Raw genomic sequence first — 13069 nt, forward strand, 5'->3', positions numbered from 1 at the left:
GGTAGTTATCTGTGAGGACGCTGGGTCGTGGCAGGACCTAGGTTCCAAGGGGCAGCTTGGAACAGGTGGAGGTGCGTAGTTTTTTATTTTTGTTTCTCAAAGGTTGTCCGGTTCTGTTCATGGAAGGAGTGAGCCCTTTGTAGACTGCGTTGGGTTCCTCTCTGTTTTGTTATAAAGGGAGGAGTGGAAGTGGTGTAGAGTTGGGCGTAGGACTTGGTGTAAGGGTTTGGTTGACACGGGGTGTCATGTTGCCTAACTTGTTGGCACAGTTGTTAGTATTCTGGGGGTGCCATGCAGGTTTTATTGGGTTCTTATTCCTTTGGTGGAGCACTTTCCTGTTTCCTTGATCTTCCTTGGAGTGTCCGGGGTTTTGGTGTTCTCTGGGGGCAGTTTCTTGTCGCCAGTGGTGTTACTAGGTGGTGCATTACATGCTGGCACACGTACATGTAGGGGTTTTTGTCTGGTGGTGGTTTTGGTGTAATCTTTCTCTGTTTCCAACAAAGTAAAGGAGGGAGAAGTGTTGTAATGTGTCTTGCTAGCTGAGTGGATGACATCACTGCTAAATGGAATGTAGTGATGTCAGTGTGAGTGGAGTGTTGGTGTGTTGTTATCTGAAGGAGGATTCTATGCTGGGCAGTTGGAGGTATGCTGACTTGAAAAGGACAGGCCAATGTTTTCTTCCTGGCAATTGAACTACAATAAACCTACTTAATAACTTACCTGCTGGTTCAGATGTTCATCAGCTTCCAAGTTATTACAAACTTCTACCATTTAAAGTTGAAAAGATCTTGAAAATCAGTGTACTCCAGTTTATTAGAGTGAAGAGAGAGTCGCTGGAGACCACAAGGGTAGTACATAGAAAACATTTGATGATTATCGCCTCTGGTCTCCAACTGTACCTGAGTTGGGCTCAGAATCTCTCACAGTGACTTCTTATTACCAGGGTCTGTTTCAATTGTATTGATGTGAGTGCAGTGGTGGCATTTTTGTCCAAGGTGGTGGTGGATCAATTATGTTTATTTTGTGATGCGGCGAAAGAAGACTTAGCACATTTGTTTCTGTTTTGCTCTTGTTAATAAGAAAGCGTACATTGAAAACCGTTTTGCAGGGCCAATGTTTTCGATGCTAAACGGAGGCCTTTTATTATCTGTTATGGGCAGACTCAGTCCAGGTGTGGTGGGAGGTCACAATGTTTTTAAAGTGTGCCCTCTCTTTGAGAAATGTTTTACTAAGGTTGGTTTAAATCTGTGCATGGTTATGTTTTTAGGGGGTTTTAAGCTTGTGCCACTAATTTTAATTATTAATAAACGTTAATACATTCATTCATTCATTCATTCATTCATTCATCCATTCATTAATACATGAATATCAAAGTTTCATTGAAACAATCAAGTTAAATCTTCAGAGGAAGCTCTGTGTTATTCAGTCTGCCTGGCCTGTTTAAATAAACACTAATCTCCAACTGCACCTTTGCAAATAATGTACATTAGAAAGCCAAAACTTCACAGGGTGTTTTTCGAAAATAAAGAGCTTTCTGAAGCTTCATTGTCATTTTACCCACTGCCTCTGCATTCCTTGACAAGGGTTCACAGGGGCTGGGGCAGAGGTCACAGGGGAGACATCAGGGGTTGCGGTTGTGATGTCCATGGTTTTGAAGGCCGCAGACAAGTAAAACATTACCCTTAATGTGTCTTTACTGTTATCTATCTGACACAAAAGGTTGTCAGTGACATCCTGCAGAGCCAGTATTGTACCCCAATGAGGGTGAATGTTTTCCTTATAAGATAATGTTGACACTGCTAAAGTAGGAGGGGCTAAGCAAGAAAAGTACCCACTCCAAATCCATATAGGTTTGTATAGGCACCCTTGCATAGTGGGGGCAATTTAAACAGCACTAGACCAGGAAGTGACTAGTTAGTATAAATTAGCTTTCTTACCAGAATAATAAATGGCAGGTAACTGCTTTGGCGTGTGCATTATTGCTTGAGAAGGTGGTACCTGCTGTATGCACTGGTAATGCTCTTCTGTGCGGCACACTGATGGAAATTAGGCAGGCACACATGCACACACAAAGCAAGGGCTTTAGATGCACTGGGGCTAGGCAAGGCAGAGTCTCAGCAGTCTTCAAAAACTGTCGTCTTTGTGGGGCATCCTGTTCTGTACCTTGTCGCCTCTTGTATATTGCGCCTTTTTACAGATTTTCTTGCATCCTGTATTTTCTTTCTTCCCATCTGGGGTTTCTTTACTCAAGCTTCTACTTCATTCAAGTAATGTTCTGCTGCTCTCTCCATGTCTTTTTTTATCCACTGTGTAGATTTGTGTGCTTGCTAGCCTTCGTCTCATCACAAGGAACGGAGATACTCCAGTGACTCCGGTGTGATGCTATGCTCTGCACACTTGCAATCTAGATCTTCCTAAAAAGCTGCTTGTATTATTCATTTGCATTCATTTGCACACATTGGTTCATAGTTGGTTCATACTTTCCAGCTGTCTATTACCTTGGGGGTGGTACGGAGTGGATTTCTTATATTGAATGCAGTTTTTTCTCAGGAGTCTTTTCAATTCTTCACATATGAATTGAACCCCTGTCTTTTACTATGCACTTTGGATCACCTTCTTTTCTGAATATCTGTTCAAAGCATTTTCTAGTAGATCTGGTAGTAGTCTCAGGCATTAAGTGTACCTCTAAGCACGTTGATGCATAATCTACTACAACTGTGGGATATATTTGATCCAAGGATAGATGCTCCAGTGATCCTATGATGTCAACTCCTAGTCTGTACTTCTCTCAGCCACTCCATATTCACCAGGGGTGGCGGGTCTTGTTTTTAGTCTTTTGCACTCTTCTTTGCAAATCATGCAGCTCATTAATAGTCTTTCTATTTCAGTGTCTGTTTCAGGCCCCAAACACTGTTCTTCTATCTTTTGCTTTGTCAGAGTGGCCCCTATATAGCCTTCCTGGCCTAGCCACATTATTTGTTTTCTGAGACTTGAGGGAGGAATTATCATGTCTCCTCTCATTAGGATCCCATCATGTATATGTACTTTGGACTGTTCTTTCCAATACATTTGTAGACTGGGTGTAAGCACTTTTTATCTTGGCCACCCACTTCTTGTAAATTTGATAGCTTTCTGCAGAGTCTTATCCTTCTTAAATTCACTTTGCAATTCTTCCAATTCTATGGCTTTGTTCTCTTGTTCCACGTGTCACTGTTGCTACTACACACTCTTCTTTAAAGTATGTTCCATTCTCTTTACGTGATTTACCGCAATCTTGAGAGGAAAAGAACTTGTCAATTTTGCCCTCCCAGCATTTTCTCTGTTTCAAAACTATATTCCTGCATCTTAGATGCAAATCTGGCCAATCTTGGGGTCTGGTTCCCTGTGTTCCTGCATCCCAATATGTTCACCAGTGGCTTGTGATCAGTCCACAGCCCAAATCTGCTTCCCCATAAATATGTTCTGAAATGGTTTATTGCCCACGTGCTTGCTAGTATTACCTTTTCTATTACTGAATAGTGCTGTTCTGATGTTGTTAGTGATTTGCAGGCAAAAGCTATTACTGTGTAGGTTTCTTTGCCTGTGGTTTGCATGAGCGCTTCACTGATTTCCTATGCGCTGGCACCTGCTGCTATTATTGTCTCATGTGCAGCTTTAAACGACTTTCCTGTTTCTTTGATGCCCTTTTTTACCCATTCAAACACAATTTTGCAAGTCTGCTCCATTTATAGTGTTCTACCTTTCTTCTTCAGTCAGAAATTTGACGTAATGCTCTGCCATTCCCATAAATGATTTAGGTTGATCTTTGGTCTGAGTCTCAGGGGCTGACTCGATTACCCGAATGGGATTTTATTTTGGTGCCCTCCTTGCTTCTGAGACTGTGTACCCTAGGAAGTGCCATTTCTTTATGACCTCTCGAGTTCATCTCCTATGTTCCCATGTATCAGTATGCCATCATGGAAATACTTGACATTTTTGTTATCTCTTGTAGTGTTTGTGTCATTATTCTCTGGAACACTGAGGAAGCAGAGCAAAGCCCAAAATGCATGTTTGTCTGTTGATACGCGCCATAGGGTATCACGAATGCAGTTAGTTGTTTTTATTTGGGGTGTAGCTTTACTTAGTGGTATGCACTGTTATGTCTAGTTTTGAAAGCTCTACTCCTCCTTGCAGCGATTGCATCATTTTTGTTGTGTTCAGCGATGTAAAGTTGTCACCCACTACCTCTGGATTGAGTGATCTTAGGTCAATGAACATTCTTAAGTCGTCTGGCCTGTCCCTCCTAGCAATGCCTACTCGACTCAGCTACTCTGTGGCTTTTACCGTCTCTATTGCCTTTTTTCAATGAGTCGGTTCAATAGTGTTTATAGCTCTTCTCTCGCAGTAACTGGCACTGGTCTGATTTCTTTCTTATTTGGCATGACATGTTCTCAAAATCTGATTTTGTGTATGTATTCTCTTAGTCTGTCTTTCGATTCTCCAAATACTTCAGCATATTCTGCAGTACATTTCGATTCTCAGTGTTTGCCCCGCTGTGGCTTGCTCTGTGGCATTGAGCTCTAGTTTAATTTCTAGCTCTTCTTGAGGTGTCTATCCTAATAGTGCCTATCCCACATCAGTGATGTATAGTTTCCCCTCTTCTCTTCCTGCTTTCAAATTGTATGTGTGTGTGTAGCAGTGGCGTAACACAAGATGTGGGGGCCCCCCTGCAAGCCATGCTGAAGGGGGCCCCCCAACTCAGCAACAAATCAAGGGTCGCGCCACACTCTGGCCAGACTAGATTATCACACTTGCGCAATACGTACAAACGTGCTGCTGAACGGATATGCCGCACACTGCACTAGGAGAAAGATATACATATGTGTTTTAATATAACATACAGCACACTGTCTGAGAAAAATTGGCTAAAAAGCCAGAGTATTTGCAATTGTTTTGTAGGGTAACACCAATACAATAGATGCAAGTCACCAACAGAACACAGGAACATTAAAGCTTTGCTATTAAAAATGCCATGCCACAATGAAAACATGTCCACTGGCTGCACAAGGTAGACCAGTGTCGACATGTAATAAGAATATAGTAAAGCATGCCAGGCCACATTTAGACATATCTTGACTGGTTGCACCAAAATGGCAGTCGAAGCAATAACACTCATCAAGAATAGAACACACATTCAAGCCTGTGTCTCTGTGTCCTCTAACAACACGGCCAAACTCTTTAAAATCTAAAAAGAACGGTCAATCCTGTTGAGGACTTTACATCTCCTGTTCCCTCCCAGGCCCTCTGTATGGCTCTGTCATCTCACTTCTATGCTAAAACTCAGGACATCCTGTCCTCCATCTCCTCTTCCTCTTCCTCTTCCTCTCTCGGCCCCCCTTTGGCCATCTCTACCTCTCTTCCTCCTTTCTCCTCTTTCTCTCTGACAACACCTGACAAGGTTTCTAGACAAGTCCGATCTATGAAAGTGTCATCCAAACAGGTGCTCTCCTGCTCCACCAGAACCATCAAGAACCATATTGACACCCTCGCTCCAACCTTGACCGATTTCTGTAATCACTCTTTCGCCTCTCACGTTAAGCACTCCCTAATGCATCCACCCCTTCTAGAAGCTTTCTGCCGATCCTGCCTGCCTAGCAAACTATCACCCAATCACCATCACCCCTTTCCTGGAAAAAACTGTTGAAAAAGCTGGCCATCTCCCAGCTTACTCTCCACACGGAATCTGTTGGTGGTCTACATGACCATCAATCTGGCTTCAGTGCCAGAGACACGGAAACTGCTGTCCTGAACACCTGTGAAGTTCTGCTCTCTAACCTTGATTCCTGCATTCCTTCTGTCCTCATCCTCCTTGATCTTTCCTGTGCTTTCGACATGGTCAACCATGCCATCCTGATCAATCGACTCCATAAGAACCTGGGCATCACGGATCAGGCCCTTGAGTGGCTGACCTCCTTCCTCTTGGACTGCCCCTCCCAGGTCCAACTTGGTCCCTTTCTCCCCGCTCCATCCTCTCACTCTGGTTTTTCAACCTCTAAGTGGCCCCTTTGACCCACCTGATCTCTACATTCTCCTCTAACTTTCAGTGTTTTGCGGATGACACTCTGCTTTCCTTCATGCTCCCGTCAGACTCCTCATCTCTCGCTCATTCCCGACTGTCTATCCGCGATTCAGGATTGGTGTGCCTCCAACTATCTCTGCCTTAATGTCAGTAAGATGGAGATCCTTCTCATTTGGACTCCTGCCCCTGCTTTCCCTCTCTCACTCTGGCCGCCCGCCTTGGGCCCTCTTCCTTTGTGAGGCAAGCAACACTGGTGTCATCTTTGACTCCACTCTCTTTCTCTCCTCACATCTCAGACGTTGCCAAGAAGTCCCACTACCAGCAGCTCCTCCACAAAGGGACTTTTCTCTTTCTCACTTTCCCCCAGAAGCTCACTGTCTGCAGAGCCCTGGTTCTCTCTAGGCTGGACTACTGCAACAGCCTCTTTCTCAATCTGCCTTTCTCTACTATTCAGCCGTGCAACTATTCCAGAAAAGGACTGCAAGACTTATCCTTGGCCTCAAGCACAGGGATCGTATCTCTCCAGCCATGAAATCTCTCCACTGGCTCCCAGTTGCTGCAAGTATCAAGTTCAAGACCCTTTGCATTGTCCACAGGGCTTTCTGGGCCCGGGGCCCGCACTACATCCAATGCTCTCTTCCAAAATATCTTCCTTCTCAAGCCCTTCGCTCAGCTACCTACAACTCTCGAAGGGTTAGACGCTTCTCCAGGAAGAGAGTGGGGGTAGATCTTGCTCCTCAACAGGTGCCTCCCTCTGTAATAGCCTCCCTGCCCCTCTCAAGCTTTAGCAGACCACCTGAAGTTCTGGAAGCAGCTCAAAACTTTCCTCTTCTGATTCTAGAACTGTCAGCCCCAGGGATGGCAGCTTAACTGCTGTGCTCCTCTACCTGAACTGAATTGAACTTGATTTCCCTGAAAATATCATTATTATCCCTGGAAAGATGTCAACTCCTGCCACTCCAGATGCTAAGCGGCAAAAGGGTGATGAAAAGGATATTTCTGGAGAGAGCAGGGAAGACAAACTCTTTGATATGCTGAGCAAAATGACTTTGGACATTGGAGAGATAAAAGCGGCTCTTTTGAAATCTGAGGAAAAGTTTTCCACAGTGGCCAAGAGAGTGGATTCGGTTGAGGACCATTTAAATGCTGTGGATGAGACAACTGTAAAGATGCTGGACCAGATAAGGGAATTGAAGGTGATTAATGAGAAACTTACCTTGAAGCTCTCAGCGCAGGAACATTTTTCCAGGAGGAATAATCTTCCCTTTGTAGGATTTCCTGAAAATGCGGAGAGAGGGAACCCCATTGATTTTTTTAATAAGAATTTGCCTAAATTACTGAATATTGATGCAGCAGTTTCACTGGAAATTGAAAGGGCTTATCGGTCCCTTGGCCCTAAACCAGCCTTGGGGGAGAGACCAAGACATATTATTGTGAAGTTTCTGCGCTTCCCTGTGAGAGAGCTGGTGCTGAAGAAAGCCCGGGAGCTGAAGGACCTAGCTTGGGGTGGCAACAAAATATTGGTGTTTGCAGACCTAAGTAAGGATATTATGGACAGGCGGAAGACTTTTAATGAGGCTAAGAATAAGGCCAGAGAATTGAACCTTAAACACTACATGATCTATCCGGCAATTTTAAAGATAGTGGTGGAGGGTCAATTGCATTCATTCACGGAGAATAAATTGGCTGAGCGATTTCTGTGTGATTTGGACTTGGATCCTACGGAAGGCACTTCATCAGGTTTGGAGCCCAAGGAAAGGCTGAGGAGGAAAAAGCGGAGGACTGACACGCACTGAGATGTGATGTCAACATTTGATGCTCGTATAATTTTTTATTTTTTCCTCACTATCACTTTCTATTGAAGAAAATGGCCGCCAATGCTGTATTCCGTTGCTCAAGAGTAACGGATTTCGAATGTTTACTTAGGAGGAGATTCGTGTTTTAGGGCTGCTCATACATACAATGGATTAAAATGGTTCATCTGAGAAAAGCACCCTGTGGCATGATGCGTGTTACGCCAGACGTGGCGACGTAGCTATCTGACAAGCTCTTTCCTTCCGGGTTGCCATGTTCTCTGGGACCGGACGTTGTGGCAGCAGAGGTCTTCAATCGCGCTCTGCACGTGAAAGTGATGATGGGACACGTGCTTCGGCTACTCTACCCCTCTTGCGGGAATCTCCTGGGTGCTGTTCTGCTTCGGTTGACTCCTCTGGACGGGGATGGTTCAAGACTTTGTTTCTATCCGCTCCCGATTGATATTGCTATGGGTGGACTTCCTTACGTGAAAGGTTTGTTTCCTTATGGGGTGCATTGCGAGTGAATATGCAGAGGCGGGATGTGGGGCTTTGGCGTCACTTACAACATGCCCTCACACGCTGTCTTTCATGCTTATCAAGCTCTCTTCTGTGCCTCCCGTACACCCAACCATTGACTGCATATGCCCGTATGACTTTAAATGTGGCTCCTTTTCACTTCAACTTCCGGGACAGCGTTGGTTCAATACTCCAAAGTGATGCAGCGGTTTATTTGAGTATGGTCTGGAAATGATCATTCCATGATCGCAGATTGAGAATTTTCTTTTTGTCTACTGCTGCCTTTGAATGTACTTACAGACTTTATTTCGGAGTTCACTCTTCATGCATGGTCCATTACTGCATCTGACTGGCATGTGCTCGCAGCCTTTAACCTGCTTATGTGTTTGTATACACTATATTACTGCTGCCATCATGTGGGATATGGGACTCTATAGTATTAGCTATTACGTGTAAGCTTGGAAGTGGATTGCTGCTCTGTGTGTGGAGAATGAATTGTTCCCATGGAATCCCACTTTCTACGTGAATGGTTGTGTAGGGGTTAGTTCTTTACAAATTGTTACGGAATGCTAATGTACTTTAACCTTTATGGCACTTTGGTCCATTTTCCTTGCTTTATGGGGTTTTCCTGTGGTTTGGCCGGCTGGGTTATGACATTATGCCTCCAGCGGATGGTCTTGCCAGCATCTATTATCCTTGCTTAGTTGGCTGGTTGGTGGGTTATGCATGGTTAGTGTGAGATAATGAGATTGAATGGTTGTGGTATTGGAGATGACATTGAGAAGACATTATGCCATGAGTCGGACCACCCTTTTATACTCAGAGTAGTGCCAAAATGCATTTAATTGTGGTTGACTGTGATGGGATCTTTGCTTGTCTGAATGCATTTGAATTGGATCTTTGATGCATATTGTTATGTTGGGAGTATTTGTTCCAGTACCTGTTTGTTTGTTTTTTTTTGTATATATTAGCTTTTCTGTGAATTGTGGAGTGGTGGGAGGATGGGATGCTGGGTTAAACGGGAAGGCAGAGACTGATGTTGGTTGGGGAGCAGAGATGTGACGTTGAGTTTTACTGATTAATATGTTGATTGCCCTGTCTGCGGGGCTCATTTTACTTGTGGTGTTGGGGTTATCTTTATTGTTTTTTAGGGAGGGAGGGAATGGGGGTTCTTCTTCCATGGGAGTTTGGCGTGTTAATTGTTGCCTTTGTATGGGCTTTGAGTTTGGCGGTTGGGGGTTTGAATTTATAGGGGATTGCAGTTCTGGGGGTGGGATTCATATTAGGCCTTTAAAGGGTTGGTGTTTGAAAATTTGAGTGGGTCTTTTTGTGTTGGGTTGTGGGGTTGTGACTGGTGTACGGGTGTACGGTATTGTATGGGCCAAGTAATTGTTTTTACATGACCTGACGGTGAGGGATTGGTAGCTAAATGAGGGAAATTGTAGGATTAAAGTTGGTTTGAGGGGAACATTTTATCGTATTTCATTTCATATAAAGTTTGGGATTGGAGTTTCGTTTCTGGTGGGTATGGTTCAGAATGGTTTTTTGATGTATGTTTTTATGCTTTTCTTAAGTCTGCGGTTTGTCAGACTGGAATCCTTGCACGATGTTTATGCTTTCTGTTTGCTTGTTTGTTTGTGTGTGTTTTGTTGTTGTGTTTACATTTTTCTTTTTTTTTCGGAACCCGGCCTTTTCCCTGACGATTACTGCCTATATTATACTGCTCTGTTTTGGGAGTTATGGTCGCGTTAACTTTTGTTTCATGGAATGTTAAAGGAATTGGAAATGTTGTGAAACGACGTAAGGTTCTGGCAAGATTGTGGAGAAGTAGGGCTGATGTGGTCTTCCTTCAAGAGACCCATCTGGATGAACATACTGAAAAATACTTGGTCAATTCCAAATATTCTAGGGTGATCTCGAATTGCTTTGATTCTAAATCTAGAGGGGTGAGCATATTGTTCAGAAAGGGCCTGTCGTTTAGGATTGAAAAGACTGTTAAGGATGGAGAAGGTAGAATCCTGTTACTTGATGTACTCCTTGATGGGAAAAAAATGACTTTTGGCTCAGTGTATGCGCCGTGTTCGCCAACTGTTTCTTTTCTCGATCAATTGGGCCTCTTGTTGGATGGCATGGAGGGTGAATCTTTGGTCTTGGCTGGTGACTTTAATCTAGTGATGAACAGTAAGATGGATTGTAAGTCTGAGTGTAGATATTACAATGAGAAGGTTAGTGAGGAACTTGGGGCATTTGTATTTAAATACAATCTTATTGATATATGGAGAGAGCTTCATCGTGGCGAAGAAGAATTTTCTTTTCACTCGCCTGTTCATGACTCTTTCTCCAGGATTGATTATTTCTTTATTAGTATGGCTTTGAGTAGTCACACGTTCTCAACGAATATATTGGAAAGAAATATATCTGATCATGCTCTATTAGACCTTCAGCTGATTTTGGGCAGTGTGGGACCTAAGACGAGAAGATGGAGAATGCAGGCCGCGTCACTGAAGGACAAGTTGGTTATGGAAGATCTAGGGGCATTCATTGGGCATTACTTTCAAGAAAATTTAGGCTTGGCTAGTATTAAGTTTGTTTGGGACTGTTTTAAGGCGGTCTTGGGGGGTGAATTTATTAGTAGGTCTGCACATGTGAAGAAAAAGGAGCAACATTTGATTAGTGCTCTGGAGACAGAGATCGCTGACTTGCAGAGGGTTTGTGCTACTGATGTTTCAGGACACTCCAAACTGAAATTGCGTAGGTTGGAGGCGGAACTGAAATCTCACATTCAGAATTTGGCGAGTAAAAGTTTGTTTTATTCAAAACAGAAGTTTTGGGAGTCTGGTGACCGTAATCGCAAATTGTTGGCATATAAGCTTAAGGAGATGGTGTCTGACTCCTGTGTTTCTTCCATACAGACTGAAGGTGGTTCTACCTTAAATAGGAGTGGTGATATTTGTGATTGTTTCAAAGATTATTATGAATCTTTGTATAAAGAAGATTGTGACCCGACTATTGATAAACTGGAATCATTTTTTGAGAAGATTCCACTCTCCAAACTGACTCTAGAGAAAAGTACCTCTCTTGATGCTGCAATTGAGGTTGCTGAAGTTTCTTTGGCCATTTCCCAAATGAAAGATGGAAAATCACCTGGTCCTGATGGTATTGTTTCTGAATTTTATAAACAATTCGAAACCCAATTGGCGCCTATTTTGTGTGAACTTTATAATGAGTTTGTTGTGTCGGGAATGATGGGTGATTCCATGAAAGAGGCAATGATTGTGGTGTTACCAAAACCTAATAAAGATCACACTAGATGTGGGAACTACAGGCCTATCTCTTTACTAAATGTGGACCTGAAATTTTCACAAAAATTTGGGCTAATAGATTGGGATTATGTGTGAAAGATTTGGTTGATGGGTCACAGGTGGGCTTCATCCCAGGAAGGTATGGCTATGACAATATTCAAACTGTGTTAAATGTGGTTGATGCCCGGTTTGGGAGGGACACAAATGAAGTCATATGTTTCTTTGATGCTGAAAAAGCCTTCGATAGGGTGAATTGGAAGTTTTTGAAATTTGCTTTGCTAAAAATGGGTTTTGGCACGTCTTTTATGAGGATGGTGGATTGTATTCATAATGATATTAAGGCCAGGGTTTTGGTTAATGGTGTGGTTTCAGATTCATTCCAGTTGTGGAGGGGCACGAGACAGGGTTGTCCTTTGTCACTTTTTTGTTTGATTTGGCATTGGAACCTCTTGCTGCTTATTTTAGACAATGTGAGATTATTAAAGGTATCAATGTTGGACAAGTTGAAGTGAAAGTCCTATCGTATGTTGATGATATGCTTCTTATGTTAGCAAATCCAGAAGAGTGTGGAGTGGTAATAAAATCGATGTTTCAAGAAGTGGGTGAACTGTCAGGGCATAAGGTGAACTGGGAGAAAACAGAGGTTTTCCCTTTGTCTGGTCGGAGTGACGGTTCAATTTTGAGTTCGTGGAATTGTAAATTGTCTCCCGGGGGGTTAAGTACCTAGGTATTCATATTATTGGGGATTTAAAGAAACTACTGCAGTATAATCTGGATTTGGTAACTGGACACTTGTCCCTATTGATTAGGAGATGGGAGAGATTGACTTTGACCCTGTGGGCTAAGATCAATGCAATTAAAATGGTTCTTTTACCGAAAATATTGTATATTCTTCAGTCCATCCCGTTGCTGTTGTACAAGAAACAGCTAATTAAAATTGACAAACTTTTTTCTTCCTTCTTGTGGGGTTCTGGTAAGAGACCTAGAGTTCCGAAATATATACTCGTACAAAAAGTTGAGGATGGGGGATTTGGATTCCCTGACTTGGTAAAATATAATAATGTTTTTTACTAAAAAAAAGCTCCTATTACTTTAGAGATGGTGGGGTGAATGATCCAATTTGGTTGCGCATGGAAAGGGGCGTTTGTGCTCCTTTTGACTTGAGATCCGTTTACAGTATGGACAAATTGCCAGTTAATAGATTGAAGTTACGCCCGATTGTGGCTACTAGACATGTGCTTGGAGGATGGTTTCGAGATAATGGAGTGAGCTATGCTTTCAGCAAGGATGCCTCTATATGGTACAATACTGCTTTACAGATTGATAATAAATGCTTGAATTGGCTCAGTTGGATTAATAAGGGTATTCTGAAACTGGCAGATGTGTTGGATGGCGAT

The sequence above is a fragment of the Ambystoma mexicanum genome, chromosome 5q, assembly GCF_040938575.1.
Source record: "Ambystoma mexicanum isolate Mex_15411 chromosome 5q, UKY_AmexF1_1, whole genome shotgun sequence".
In the NCBI taxonomy this organism is placed as follows: Eukaryota; Metazoa; Chordata; class Amphibia; order Caudata; family Ambystomatidae; genus Ambystoma; species Ambystoma mexicanum.